Source organism: Triticum aestivum, chromosome 3A (assembly GCF_018294505.1).
Source record: "Triticum aestivum cultivar Chinese Spring chromosome 3A, IWGSC CS RefSeq v2.1, whole genome shotgun sequence".
Classification (NCBI taxonomy): Eukaryota; Viridiplantae; Streptophyta; class Magnoliopsida; order Poales; family Poaceae; genus Triticum; species Triticum aestivum.
The window spans coordinates 23,413,408-23,429,728 of record NC_057800.1 but is presented as its reverse complement, the minus strand read 5'-3'; positions in this window follow the sequence as shown (position 1 = coordinate 23,429,728).

Here is a 16,321-nt window from a genome sequence, read left to right as displayed (position 1 = left end):
ATAAGTGAATCTACACTCTAAAATATGTCTATATACATTCGTATGTAGTAGTCATTTGAAATGTCTAGAAAGACAAATATTTAGGAACGGAGGGAGTAGATACGTACAACTGACCACACATCGACCGTACCACTCTCTCTTTCTTACATCATATAGAACCTGCTTCAATTAATTTGAATCGGAGGGAGTAGTAGTTTACAAGCTTTTATATTTCTTTATGGAGGGTGTACGATTTAGAGAAACTTGTAACATTTGATTTTTCTTTCATGAGTTGAGTACACTTTTGCTGCTATGATGTTACCAGAGCGAGCATGCACCTTGGTCAGCCCGTTCCATCTCGCAAAAAAATAAAGATCAGCCTGTTCCGCCCATGACAGTTATCAGCTTATCATAAATATGGTCAAATATCAAAGTCTCGTTTTTCTCCGATAGTAAGTGGTTTATTTGTGTGGTCTATCTATCTTACTCTTCTTTCACCTTCATGCACGAATACGACGTCGCAAAGTCGACAACTAGCAAACGTCACATTATTGGAGATGAGATCCCTGACGCTATCGCTAGCGATAATTGCTCAACGAATCCATTCATCTGTAGGCGATGTATAAGTGTGTGGTGGTACATGTATGCGTGTCTCTGTTCTATTTTGAAAATAAACAGGTAATAATTGCTCTATCAACAAGCATAACAAAAACATGCAATGTTTCTAGCTTTGCATCAATCAGCAAATTAGCAAAGGTATGCTGACTCATAGTGATCTCTTGACATGTCATGACCAACATCTCGAGCATCTTCGGCTAGTACAATGAGAAAAACAATACTACCACTTTCCCTTTGTGCCAACTAAAGTCATTAAGTGACAGATCCAAGGTCACAAGTTGTGTACATGTAAAACAAGGTTCCTGTGCGTCTCCGTGTGTTTGCATGTATCGCTGGTTTTGAACTTTTGCTTGTCTCAGCATGAGCAATGCAATAGAGTTTAGCGCTAGCTCCAAGTCACGGACGGCTATATTGATACACAGACATAGTAATGTGAAATGTTGCTATCAGCACAATGTAAAGCATAATCGTGGTTTTGCAGATGCATTATAAAGACCTATTGCCGTCATTGATAAATTGAGACTTGCATATGATTCTGCATTGTTTTGTCTGATAAAAAAACACATGTTTCTTGTTTGTAAAAGTATAAATTATAGATCCTTTCTGCAGATAGTTCATTTATGTGCGTGAGGCGTTAGTAAAAAGAAATTAAAAGAAGGGAAAAGATTGCAGACAATTGGGTCAAGCAACCCATCTAAAAGCATCTCCACCAACTAGCCTAAAATTTGGTTACCAAAAACAGTTTTAGCTGAGGGAAAAGAAGGTTCGAGGTAGTAAAAAAAATTGTCTGCTTTTACACCAAACTAAAACCCGGATACCTAGATTCCAACTTCTATTTTCTGAGTAATTAACAAAAAAACTACCACATTTCACGTATCCGTCCCATAGAACTACCACATTTTGAAAACTGACCAAAAAGTCCAGTTTAGCGCTAATTTCGTGACAAAAAACTACCAGATCGACTTGATGACCGATTGAAGCGTTTTAAACGCATTTCTGACAGACCCGGCCCACCGGTCAGGACGGCGGTTGCGCTAATGGCTAACGGCGCTCGCCTGACGCCCGTTAGCCGCGCGGGTCGGTCAGGCCCGGTCGGACCAGGACTAACCTGGCCGACCGGCTAGCTAGTCGTCCTCCCCACCTCACTCTCCCCCGAGCTCACTCACTCACTCCGCGCCTCTGCTTCTCTTCTTCTTCTCGCACTCCGGCGACGCCGCGACCATGACATCGTGGGCCAACAGCAACGAGAGCTCTGACGATGATGAGTACATGAACGAGTTCAGTAGCATGCCGATGGAGTATTTTGTGAGTCAGCTCAGTCTCTTCTCTCATCTGCTAGGGTTAGGGTTAGGGTTTGAAGAACGATTGGGATTTCTCCATTTAAGTTCATATATGTGAGCTCTAGTTGATATATATGTATTTCCTGCTGCAGCAAACTCCAGATACTGTGATAGATCCAAGCTTTTCTGGGCTTATTACTGAATCTGACCGTAGGTGCATCCTGCACAGGCAGAGGGCAGGCAAATTTGTGGCATTTGAAGGCACTGAAACTGGCAGGAGATTCATAGGATGTGCAACTGAGGTAATGAACCAAGTTGTCATGGCTGTGATTGATTCATTTTGTGCTTTTTTGAATAATGCTGCTGCTTTTCTCATTTTTGCTTAATTATAAGAACATTGCTATGTCTAAATTATGTACTTGTAGCAAAGAGCAATGAAAACATAGCACCGATTTATAATTTGTAGTATAGAGTTAGCTAGTGTAGTGTAACTAGATATATGACTATTTTTTATGATTTGTTATTGTGAATATGTTTGTTAATGAAGAATAAAGCTCACTGTAAATTTAACTGAATTTTCAGATGGTGTGAACCGTGGTCTTTTAGAGTGGGTAGATGCCCCTTGGCCTGTAATTTTGCAAAGGTGCTTAACCAAGCTATGGGATATGTATCATGAAGAGAACCTTGGTAGAGTCCAAGACACAGAGGCTCATGAGATAGAGGTTGAGAAACTGAAGAAGGAGCTGGATTCTCTTGGCAATCAGTACAGTCAGCTTGTGGATGATGTATTCAAGTTGTTTGATTACCAGGATGGGCAGAAATCCCATGACATGGATTACACAAGCCATGAAATCAATGAACTTAAGGAGAAGAAGCATCAGCTTGAGCAGCAGGCAAAGATTGAGGTTGAAATGGAGAAGCTTAAGCTCAAGAAAGAACAGAGGTGCATCCTGCAGAGTCAAGTTGATATCATTCAAAACACCAGGAAAGCCATGAAGGAGATACAAGTGGAGAGAGACCTCCTTAAAGAAGAGAAGAAGAAGCTCGAGCATATCATTGCTGAGCTCTTGAAGGCTGGTCATGGGTGCAAAGAAAAGCTAGACAAGATCAAAGAAGTTGTCATGGAGGAGTGAAGTGGTACCTATGGTTGGTAAGTGAATATGAGGCCTATATATATAACTGGCCTAGTACTAGAATCTGATGCAGATATGCATCTTAGTATTAATATGAACTCCCTTTAACTACCTATGGTTTCAGATCATTTTGGTTGTGTTGTTGGGTGTTGTAATGCCCCTGATTTGTAATGCTCTAAGATAATCCTATTTGTAATGCCCCCTGAACCATATTATCCAGATGTTGTTATATCTACATCTGCAATTTGTTACTGCTAGGTAGTTGTTGCTAATACTTACACTTGAATCTAGTAACACCAAACAACACTGAAAATGAAAATGAAAATGAAACTGAAACTTGCATTACATAGGAGGTAGCATAGATAACACATATTGTCTGAGGATGCAACATAGATAGCATTACATAGATAGATATCACCAAATAGTCTGAGGATAACTGACACTAGCCAACACTGAATAAGACTGACGAAACTGAATGTGAAACTTAGGCGCCTGCCCTGCTAAACGGCCTGACCGTCGTACCTCCTGCTTCACTTCGGTGGGATGATTTGGCAGCATCTGCACCTCCTGTTCTTCTTCATCGATGAAGATGATGGGAGGAGGGTGATACGTCTCCAACGTATCTATAATTTTTGATTGCTCCATGCTATATTATCTACTATTTTGGACATTATTGGGCTTTATTATCCACTTTTATATTATTTTTGGGACTAACCTATTAACCGGAGGCCCAGCCCAGAATTGCTGTTTTTTTGCCTGTTTTAGGGTTTCGAAGAAAAGGAATATCAAACAGAGTCCAAACAGAATGAAACCTTTGGGAACGTGATTTTCTCAACGAATAAGACCCAGGAGACTTGGACCCTACGTCAAGGCACAAGAGAGGAGGCCACGAGGTAGGGGGCGCGCCTGCCTACTCCAGGCATGCCCTCCACCCTCGTGGGCCCCCTGTTGCTCCACCGACGTACTCCTTCATCCTATATATATCCACGTACTCCAAATGATCAGATACGGAGCCAAAACCCTAATTCCACCGCCGTAACTTTCTATATCCACGAGATCCCATCTTGGGGCCTGTTCTGGAGCTCCGCCGGAGGGGGCATCGATCACGGAGGGCTTCTACATCAACACCATAGCCTCTCCGATGAAGTGTGAGTAGTTTACCTCAGACCTACGGGTCCATAGTTAGTAGCTAGATGGCTTCTTCTCTCTTTTTGGATCTCAATACAATGTTCTCCCCCTCTCTTGTGGAGAACTATTCGATGTAATCTTCTTTTTGCGGTGTGTTTGTTGAGATCGATGAATTGTGGGTTTATGATCAAGTCTATCTATGAATAATATTTGAATCTTCTATGAATTCTTTTATGCATGATTGGTTATATTTGCAAGTCTCTTCGAATTATCAGTTTGGTTTGGCCTACTAGATTGATCTTTCTTGCAACGGGAGAAGTGCTTAGCTTTGGGTTCAATCTTGCGGTGTCCTTTCCCAGTGACAGTAGGGGCAGCAAGGCACGTATTGTATTGTTGCCATCGAGGATAACAAGATGGGGTTTTTGTTGGGGAACGTAGCAGAATTTTAAAATTTTCTACGCATCACCAAGATCAATCTATGGAGTCATCTAGCAACGAGGGATAGGGGAGTGCATCTACATACCCTTGTAGACCGCGCGCGGAAGCGTTCAAGAGAACGGGGTTGATGGAGTCATACTCATCGTGATCCAAATCACCGATGACCTAGCGCCGAACGGACGGCACCTCCGCGACACATGTACGGTTGGGAAGACGTCTCCTCCAACTTGATCCAGCAAGGGGGAAGGAGAGGTTGATGAAGATCCAGCAGCACAGCGGCGTGGTGGTGGAAGCAACGGTGATCTCGGCAGGGCTTCGCCAAGCTCAGGGAGAGGGAGGAGTGTCACGGGAGGGAGAGGGAGGCGCCAGGGGCTAGGGTGCGGCTGCCCTCCCCCCCCCACTATATATAGGACCCCAAGGGGGGCGCCGGCCCTAGGAGATACAATCTCCAAGGGGGGCAGCGGCCAAGGGGGGTGGAGTGCCCCCCAAGCCAAGTGGGGCGCCCCCACCCCTAGGGTTTCCAACCCTAGGCGCAGGGGAGGCCCATGGGAGGGGCGCACCTGCCCTCTAAGGGCTGGTTACCCTCCCACTTCAGCCCATGGGGCCCTCCGGGATAGGTGGCCCCACCCGGTGGACCCCCGGGACCCTTCCGGTGGTCCCGGTACAATACCGATTACCCCCGAAACTTCCCCGATGGCCGAAACTTGACTTCCTATATATAAATCTTCACCTCCAGACCATTCCGGAACTCCACACGACATCCGGGATCTCATCCGGGACTTCGAACAACTTTCGGGTTACCGTATACTAATATCTTAACAACCCTAGCATCACCGAACCTTAAGTGTGTAGACCCTACGGGTTCGGGAGACACGCAGACATGACCGAGACGACTCTTCGGTCAATAACCAACAGCGGGATCTGGATACCCATGTCGGCTCCCACATGCTCCTCGATGATCTCATCGGATGAACCACGATGTCGAGGATTCAATCAATCCCGTATACAATTCCCTTTGTCAATCAGTATGTTACTTGCCCGAGACCCGATTGTCGGTATGCCAATACCTCGTTCAATCTCGTTACCGGCAAGTAACTTTACTCGTACCATAATGCATGATCCCGTGATCAACCACTTGGTCACATTGAGCTCATTATGATGATGCATTACCGAGTGGGCCCAGAGATACCTCTCCGTCATACGGAGTAACAAATCCCAGTCTCGATTCGTGCCAACCCAACAGACACTTTCGGAGATACCCGTAGTGTACCTTTATAGTCACCCAGTTACATTGTGACGTTTGGCACACCCAAGCACTCCTACAGTATCCGGGAGTTGCACAATCTCATGGTCTAAGGAAATGATACTTGACATTCGAAAAAGCTATAGCAAACGAACTACACGATCTTTGAGCTATGCTTAGGATTGGGTCTTGTCCATCACATCATTCTCCTAATGATGTGACTCCGTTATCAATGACATCCAATGTCCATAGTCAGGAAACCATGACTATCTTTTGATCAACAAGCTAGTCAACTAGAGGCTCGCTAGGGACGTGTTGTGGTCTATGTATTCACAATGTATTACGATTTCCGGATAACACAATTATAGCATGAATAATAGACAATTATCATGAGCAAAGAAATATAATAATAACCATTTTATTATTGCCTCTAGGGCATATTTCGAACAGTTTTATTCATATTGCATGAGTCTATCCCTCTACATCATGTCATCTTGCTTAAGGCGTTACTCTGTTTTTAACTTAATACTCTAGATGTATGTTGGATAGCGGTCAATGAGTGGAGTAATAGTAGTAGATGCAGGCAGGAGTCGGTCTACTTGTCTCGGACGTGATGCCTATATACATGATCATACCTAGATTCTCATAACTATGCTCAATTCTGTCAATTGCTCAACAGTAATTTGTTCACCCACTGTAGAATACTTATGCTCTCGAGAGAAGCCACTAGTGAAACCTATGGCCCCCGGGTCTATCTTTATCATATTGATCTCCTACTACCTAGTTATTTACTTTGCCTTTATTTTACTTTGCATATTTATCACAAAAATACCAAAAATATTATCTTTATCATATCTATCATATCTCACTCTCGTAATTGGCCTTATAGGGATTGACAACCCCTATTTGCGTTGGTTGCGAGGATTTATTTGTTTTGTGCAGGTACGAGGGACTCGCGCGTAGCCTCCTACTGGATTGATACCTTGGTTCTCAAAAACTAAGGGAAATACTTACGCTACTTTGCTGCATCATCCCTTCCTCTTAGGGGAAAACCAACGCAGTGCTCAAGAGGTAGCAAGAAGGATTTCTGGCGCCGTTGCCGGGGAGGTCTTCGCAAAAGTCAACATACCAAGTACCCATCACATACCCTTATCTCCCGCATTACATTATTTGCCATTTGCCTCTCGTTTTCCTCTCCCCCACTTCACCCTTGCCGTTTTATTTTCCCTCTCTCTCTCTCTATCCTCCATCTCTTTCTCTATTTGCCTCTTTTTGCCCGCTTGCTTTTTGTTTTCTTGTGTGTTAGTTTGCTTGCTTGTCATGATGGCTCTACCTAAATTTGGTGACCTTCACCTTAAAATATTAGAAGAGATCGAAAGCAATGTCAGGAGTTTCATGGTCTTGCAATTTGAACATAATAGTTTCTTTAGAAACGAGCTGAAAGAACAGAAAAGTTTTATGAGTTTTAGGAATAAAGAGCTTGATGATATGTCTAAAGAATTCGATGGTTTAAGATCCCAAATTGCTCATCTTGAGAAGTTAACTGCTGAAATTTCGGATAGGCAAGCTACCTTAGTTAATAGGATGGCCGCTAAACCGGATTGCTACGAAAATAAAGATGAAGATCTAAAAGCTATTGATGTGTCCCCTATTAATTCTTTGTTTTGCAATATGAATCTTGATAATGATGGGACTGAATATGATCCACCTTTACGTAGAAGGCGTTCCAAGAATTCGGAATTTTTTGATCTTGATGCTAAATTTGATAAAAGTGGGATTGAAGAAATTAAAACCCTAGATGTTGCTAAACCCACTATTATGGATTTCAAGGAATTTAACTATGAAAATTTCTCTTTGATTGATTGTATTTCCTTGTTGCAATCCGTGCCAAATTCTCCTCACGCTTATAGTCAAAATAAAGCGTTTACTAAACATATCGTTGATGCCTTGATGCAATCTTATGAAGAAAAACTTGAATTGGAAGTTTCTATCCCTAGAAAACTTTATGATGAGTGGGAACCAACTATTAAAATTATAATTAAAAATCATGAATGCTATGTTTTATGTGATTTGGGTGCTAGTGTTTCCACGATTCCAAAAACTTTGTGTGATTTGTTAGGTTTCCGTGATTTTGATGATTGCTCTCTAAACTAGCACCTTGTGGATTCCACTATTAAGAAACCTATGGGAAGAATTAATGATGTTCTTATTGTTGCAAATAGAAATTATGTGCCCGTAGATTTTATTGTTCTTGACATAGATTGCAATCCTTCATGTCCTATTATTCTTGGTAGACCTTTCCTTAGAATGATTGGTGCAATTATTGATATGAAGGAAGGAAATATTAGATTCCAATTTACATTAAGGAAAGGCATGGAACACTTTCCTAGAAATAAAATTAAATTACCTTATGAATCTATTATGAGAGCCACTTATGGATTGCCTACCAAAGATGGCAATACCTAGATCTATTCTTGCTTGTTATGCCTAGCTTGGGGCGTTAAACGATAGCGCTTGTTGGGAGGCAACCCAATTTTATTTTTATTACTTGCTTTTTGCTCCTGTTTAGTAATAAATAATTTATCTAGCCTCTGTTTTGGTTGAGTTTTTTGTGTTTAATTAGTATTTGTGCCAAGTATAACCGTTGGGAAGACTTGGGGCAAGTCTTGTTGAACTTGCTGTAAAAAACAGAAACTTTAGTGCTCACGAGAACTACTGCCATTTTTATTTGGAAAGTGCTATTTAATTAATTCTTTTTGCAGATTATTAATAGATAAATTCCTCACGTCCAGAAATTTAGTTTAGAATTTTTGGGGTTCCAGATCTTGCGCTAGCTACAGATTACTACAGACTCTTCTGTTTTTGACAGATTCTGTTTTTCGTGTGTTGTTTGCTTATTTTGATGAATCTATGGCTAGTAAAATAGTTTATAAATCATAGAGAAGTTGGAATATAGTAGTTATAACACCAATATAAATAAAGAATGAGTTCATTACAGTACCTTGAAGTGGTCTTTTGTTCTCTTTCGCTAACGGAACTCACGATATTTTCTACTTTAAGTTTTGTGTTGTGAAGTTTTCAAGTTTTGGGTAAAGATTTGATGGATTATGGAACAAGGAGTGCAAGAGCCTAAGCTTGTGTCGGCGTTCTGGGAACGGGGGTCCCCAGACTTGCCTGCCTGCGGCCTGCGGCGTGGCTCAAAGGGGGGCCCAGCACGGCCCATCTTCATCAGCACAGACCCAAGACCCTCGCGAGGGGCCAAGCCTCGCGGGGAGGACGACACGGAGCTTCCTCAGGCACGGCCTCATCAGGCTGGCTCGCGAGGAGGCGGAGAGATCAAGGCGGGGTACCTCACGAGGTGCCCATGACGCAAGCCATGACGACCAAGGGCACCAGGCGGGTGCCAGCCCGCGCAGTGTCCTCCTTTCCTCTTTGGTGCAAAGGGGGCAAGCGCAGCCGCGGAGTACCGAGGCATCAGGCAAAGGTTGCCATTTCTTTGCAACAAGACCAGGACCAGGAGGACTGCAAGACGGAGGTCATCATGGAGCCCAAGACGGCGTCACCACTAGAGCTTTGTGTGGGCGAAGACTATTTTTGTCAAGGTAGCTAGTACGAGTTGTCCCCCTTCAAATTAGCCCGCCATTGTTGGCTCCCTTCCTGCTCGATATTTGGGAAGAGGACCAGGGCCTCTATAAATAGGACCAACCACCCACAGAGAGGGGGGTGGTTGTTAGTTGAGAGAGAAAGAGGAGAGGTTCAACCAGAGAGAGGTTCAACCAGAGAGAGAGAGAGAGAAGGGTGGCTGAACTCCTCCCAGCAGTTCATCGCCCCAGCCAAGGACAGACCCTCGCGAGGCTGTTCTTCCTTGTATCATTCATCATCGTCAGCCCAAGAGGCAATCCACCACGCCACACACTGGAGTAGGGTATTACACCACAACGGTGGCCCGAACCAGTATAAACCCTGTGTCTCTTGTGTTGTTCTTTCCATAGCTACATCTTAGCGAGGCGGAGGGGTGCAGGTAGGTAGGAAGCGAAATCTCCGCGCGCACCCCAGTGTTCGAACCTCAAGGGTCTGCCGGAACCCGAAATCCGACATTTGGCATGCCAGGTAGGGATGCACCGGAGTTTTCTCTTCCGCCACCGCCACGGCCTGCCTCGCGATGAGTAGCGCAAGTTTTCTCTTCCGCCACCGCCACGGCCTACCTCGCGATGAGTAGCGCATCGCCTGCTCCGGCCGCCGGCGCCAGCATGGGGGCCAGGGGGCTCCGAGCCCTGACCCCAGCCCTGCAATGGGTACGGTGGCTGGACAAGTTCAAGCCAACGACGCCGCCGCGCTACGGCGGCGTGATAGATCCGCTAGCCTTTTTGCTGGTGAGCGAGGAGGCCCTCCTCGAAGCTGGAGGTGACGATAGGGTCATGGCCAACTGGCTCCCCATGGCCCCCACCGGCGCTCCGCGCACATGGCTGCTCCACCCGCTGGCAGCCTTCGGGGCCTCTTGGGAAGAGCCCCGCAGCCTCTTCCCCGCCCATCGCGCTACACCAACACCCTCGGTCGTCGCGGCTCTCCTGGGCGGCTCGCAGGCGCCGCCTACAAGTCACCACGTCAAGTCGTTCATCCGCCAGGTCAGTGCCACTTCTACGCGGCAGGGGGCTCTCCCGGACCGGGCGGTGCCCAAGGCCGGCCTGACCTTCAGCTCGGAGGACCACCCTCCCAACTCGGCCTGCTCGGGTGCGCTCCCCATGCTGTGCACCCCCACCATCTGCCAGGTGGCCGTCACCAGAACTCTCATCGATGGCGGTGCGGGCCTCAGCATGCTCTCGGTCGAGGCCTTCGACCTCCTCCGCATACCCCTGGAACGACTGCAACCCAGCCAGCCCTTCTCAGGCGTTGGGGGCGGATCATCCAGCTCCTTGGGACAGATCCAGCTCCCAGTAACCTTCGGCACCTACAACAACTTCCGCATGGAGCTGGTCGACTTCGACATCGCCCCCATCGGCCTCCCCTACAACGCCATCCTCGGCTACCCAGCGCTGGCCCAATTCATGGCCGGGACGCACCCGGCGTACAACCTCATGAAGATGCCCGGGAGCAGCGGTGTCCTCACCGTGCACGGGGACATCGGAGACGCGCTGCGGGTGCTCAAGCTCGCCTTCAAGACGGCGGCGTCAGCGCAACCCGCCGACTCAGAGACCCCCGATCCCAAGGGGGCTGCACCCGCCAAGAAGAAATAGTTGTTCACCCAAGACAAGGCAGAAACCAAGCAGATACCCGTCGATGAGGACGGGTCCACCAACGCCACTTTCACCATAGGCGCCAACCTCGAACCCGAGCAGGAGGAGGCCCTGGTCGGGTTCCTACGCGCAAACAAGAAGGTATTCGCTTGGGAGCCTGACCAGTTGGCAGGGATCCCTAGGAGAGTAATCGAGCATCACCTCAACGTGTGCCCCAACATGCGCCCTGTGAAGCAGAAGGCCAGGCGGCAGTCCACAGAAAAGCAGGCCTTCATCGTTCAAGAGACCCGCAAATTAGAAGCCGCTGGGGTCATTCGCGAGGTCCGATACCCAGATTGGTTGGCCAACCTTGTTGTTGTGCCAAAGAAGGGAGGGAAGGAGCGCATGTGTGTCGACTTCACCAACCTCAACAAAGCATGCCCGCAAGATCCTTCCCGCTTCCCCGCATCGACCAGATCGTCGATTCCACCGCGGAATGCGACCTGCTATGCTTCTTGGATGCCTTTTTTGGGTATCACCAGATCAAGATGGCGGTGGAAGACGTCGAAAAGACAGCCTTCCTAACCCCGTGTGGGGTGTACTGCTACACGTGCATGCCATTCGGGCTATGTAACACAGGGGTGACCTTTCAGCGGCTGATGCACATCACCTTGGGCCGGCAGCTCGGGAAGAATGTTGAACCTTACGTCGATGACATTGTGGTAAAGTATCGGGAGGCCAGGACCCTGATACAAGACCTGGAGGAAACCTTCGCGAGCCTCAACGCAGTGAACCTACGGCTCAACCCAGAGAAGTGTGTGTTCAGAGTCCCCTCAGGCAAGCTCTTGGGTTTCCTCGTGTCCCACCGAGGCATCGAGGCTAACCCGAAAAAGGTCAAGGCGGTGGAAGACATGAGCCCGCCAAAGACCCTCAGAGAAATGCAGAAGCTCACTGGGCGCGTGACCGCGCTAGGGCACTTCATCTCCAAGTTGGGGGAACGAGCGCTGCCCTTCTTCCAGCTAATGAAGAAAAAGGGGCCCTTTGAGTGGACTGAAGAGGCCGACAAGGCATTCCAGGATCTCAAGAGATACCTGACCAGCCCACCGGTCATGGTGGCTCCACGCCCTCAAGAGCCCCTGGTGCTTTACCTCGCCGCCACTCCGTACTCCGCCAGCGCAGCCCTGGTGGCGGTTAGAGAGGAGAGTCAAATCAAAACCGCAGCAGCAGCCTGGGACAAGGCAAAGCAGGAACAAGAAAGACCCACAGAAACGGCCACCGCGGCTGAGGAGGATCAGCCGCCGCAGAGGAGTGCACCGGAGGCGGAAGAGGCCCCTCCCCCAGATGGCCAGCCTCAGAAGGCCTCATCGCCTCAAGAAGCGCCATGGTCTCTGAAGGGAGCCGCCAGCACTGATGCACCCAACCTCGTAGAGCACCCGGTGTACTTCGTCAGCACGGTGTTGCGGGATGCGAGGGCACGGTACCCCATGCCTCAGAAACTCCTCCTCGCACTACTTGTGGCCTCGCGCAAGCTGCGACACTATTTTCAGGGTCACCCCATCAAGGTCGTCTTGTCATACCCCCTGGAGAGAGTGCTCAGGAGCCCTAACTCAGCTGGAAGGGTCGCTGAGTGGAACATAGAACTGCAAGCGTTTCAGCTCGAATTCAGCACGACCAGAGTCATCAAGGGAGCAGCGTTGGCGGATTTTGTGGCAGAATGGACGGAGGCACCGGGCCTCAAGGCCGACGAGGATCGATCCCTTTCCCCGGGAAGCGAGGCGCCAGAAGGCTGGGTCATGTACTTCGATGGGGCGTTCTCCAGGCATGGCGCTGGGGCTGGGGCGGTGCTTATATCGCCCACTCAGGACAAGCTCTACTACGCTGTGCAGCTCTGTTTCTAGCAAGGTGAAAAGGTCTCCAACAACATAGCAGAGTATGAGGGTTTAATAGCGGGCTTGAAGGCCGCAGCTGCCCTGGGGGTGAAATGCCTCACCATCAAGGGCGATTCGCAGCTCCTTGTCAATTTCTCCAACAAGGTGTACGAGCCAAAAGATGAGCACATGGAAGCCTACCTTGTGGAGGTCCGCAGGATGGAGAAGCAGTTCTGGGGGTTGGAGTTGTAGCATGTGCCCTGTGGCACCAATCAGGAGGCCGACGACATCGCCAAACGGGCGTCCAGGCGGCTACCTCAGGAGCCTGGCATTTTTGAGGAGCGGCTCTTCAAGCCCTCGGCCCTACCGTCATTATCAAACACGGCTCAGCCCCGGGAGGAGCTCCCCCAGCCACCTGCCTCAGGAGCCCCGGCCTGTGGCCCGGCCTCAGGAGCACGCCTGCTCCTGACGATGGAACCTCAGGAGGGATGTTGGATCACGGAGCTCCGGAGTTACTTAACACAAGGGACCCTACCGGAGAAGGAGGAGGAAGCGGAGCGAGTGGCACGCCAGGCCACGGCATACTGCATCAAGGATGGAGAGCTCTACCGGAAGCGACGAAACGATGTATCCCTGCGATGCATCTCCAGGAAGCAAGGGAAGGAACTGCTGGAAGATATACACGGCGGAGATTGTGGACATCATTCATCATCACGGACCCTCATCGGCAAGGCGTTCCGCAGTGGGTTTTATTGGCCCACCACACTCAATGACGCCGTCGAACTAGTGAAAGCTTGTGAGGCTTGCCAGTTCCACGCCAAGCAGATCCATCAGCCAGCAGGAGGCCTGCAGACTATACCCCTTTCGTGGCCATTCGCAGTCTGGGGGCTGGACATCTTAGGCCCGTTTCCTCGGGCGCCAAGGGGCTACCGCTACCTGTACGTCGCCGTGGACAAGTTCACCAAGTGGGCTGAAGTAGAGGCTGTCCGCACCATTCCCGCGGGCTCCGCGGTCAAGTTCATCAAGGGCATCGTGAGCCGGTTCGGGGTTCCGAACCGCATCATCACGGACAACGGTTCGCAGTTCACTAGTAACCTCTTCAAAACATATTGTGCTAACCTTGGAACGCAGATATGCTACGCTTCGGTGGCGCACCCCTGAAGCAACGTCCAGGCCGAGCGAGCCAACGCGGAGGTCCTGAGGGGCCTCAAGACCAGGACGTTCAAGAAGAAGCTGGAGGCCTGCGGCAGAGGTTGGTACGACGAGCTTCAGTCCGTATTGTGGTCCATCCGCACAACCGCGACCAAGCCGACTGGAGAGACCCCGTTCTTCCTGGTCTACGGAGCCGAAGCGGTCCTCCCTCACGAGGTCAGACGTCGCTCCGCGCGGGTCCTGGCGTTCGACGAGGCACAGTAGGACGCCATGCGGGGGTTGGACCTCGTGCTGGGGGAGGAACGTCGCCGAGAAGCCGCGCTGCGAGCGGCGAGGTACCAACAAGCACCACGGCGATATCACTGCCGCAACATCCGCCCCAAAACTCTCGAGGTAGGAGACCTCGTGCTCAGGCGGGTTCTCTCCAGGGAGGGGCTGCACAAGCTCTCTCCCATGTGGGAGGGCCCGTTCAAAGTTGTTCATGTTTCCAGGCCCGGCTCCGCACGCTTGGAGACTCAGGAGGGGGCGCCAGTTCAGAACGCATGGAACATCCAGCACCTCCAGAGGTTCTACCCCTAAAAAGGCCCAGAGCCTGTGAAGAAGGCGAATGCCTGTGAAGCTGTCGCGTTTTGGAAAAGACCCGGAGCCTGTGAAGAAGGCGAATGCCTGTGAAGCTGTCGCGTTTTGGAAAAGGCCCGGAGCCTGTGAAGAAGGCGAATGCCTGTGAAGCTGTCGTGTTTTGGAAAAGGCCCAGAGCCTGTGAAGAAGGCGAATGCCTGTGAAGCTGTCGCATTTTGGAAAAGGCCCAGAGCCTGTGGAGAAGGCGAATGCCTGTGAAGCTGTCGCGTTTTCGAAAAGGCCCGGAGCCTGTGAAGCTCGCCGCCCGTGACACTCTCACGTAATAATGAGTTGGGGCTGTACACGCCCCGGAGTCTCAAGAGCGCCGGCCTCGGGCCCTGGGGCTCCCTCCCATGCCCAGTGGCAGCACTTAGCTCCGCGCTGGTGAGAAGACGTCAAAGACTAGGTTAGGTGCCGGACGCGGCTTTTCATTTGCTTTCCGCAGTTGGCTTGTTCCTTCTCATTCGAGGTTTTATTGAAGTTGTTGCCGTCTTTGGCTTGTGGTTCTTCGACTTTTCGCTCTCCTGCTTCGATTTCTCTTTTGCAAGGCCTCGCGAGGGAGGGGGACAGCCGAGCGCCCTCAGGAATGTTCCTATCCTAGTCATTCAAGGGTTTCGCGACCTGGGTCCATTAGAGGAGCACCCCTCCGGTCCGTGCCCCACGGGCACCGCGACACGAACACAGGGCCTGGGTCGGTCGCCCCCCACGGCTGGGGCCGGGAACTACCCACGCGCGGGCACATAGCCGGAAGGCACGATAACGGAAGCAACAATGATTAATAGCAATAACCCAAACACGCCCCCGTGGGGCTCCACACTACTGTCTTTTTGCGCAGGAAAAAGGAAAAGAAAGAACAAGTCAGGCGCAGCCCGCCTCACACCGGCCTGCAGGGAGGACTCGAGCCGCCCCAGGGGCTCAGGTAGACTCCCTCTCGCACTTCACCGAGGCGCGACGGCGGGCAGACACGCCACCACCCCCCAAGCAGATATGACGGTGTGGAGGCTGACCACGGCCACCCCTAGAAGAGTCGCCGCTTGAAGAAGAACCAGAGAAGCTTGAGGAACCCTGAGCGCCGCCAGACACGCGAGCGCTGTCCTCTCCATCGTCGTCGGAGTTGGGTTCCCGGCCGCGGTCGTCGTCCTCAGGGCAGCACCCCGTGCGGCGACCATCTTCCCCAAACACCCTCACATAGAGAGTGGCATCACCGTCAAACTTGAAGTGCAGGGTGCACCGACGCCTCAGGCCGCGCGCGCGGGCAAACGTCTGCCAACCGCGGGCCAAGGCCAGGTCCCAGCTGCGGAGACCTCCAGTGAAGCCCATGAGGCCCGGCTGCAGCAGCTGTCAGCCTGGAGTCAGAGGCCGCCCGGGGCGCCGACCGGAAGCTCGCCGAGGAGGAAGCGAGGAAGTGGAAGCCGGGTGCTAGTCGGCTCCGCCGACCACACGATGAACTCTGGCAGCACCTTTACAGTGCGAAAGCGCAGCCTAGGGGGACGCGCGACCGAAGCGCGCCCCCCGGCCGCAGCAGCCCGACCGTCACCATGCTGGGAATCGTCTCCGTGGCCGCGGGAGCTGCCGTAGAGGCCACAGGATGCTTGCGAGGGCGCCCTCGGCCGCGCTTGGGCGAGGAAGAGGCAGGCTCTACTCGGTGAGC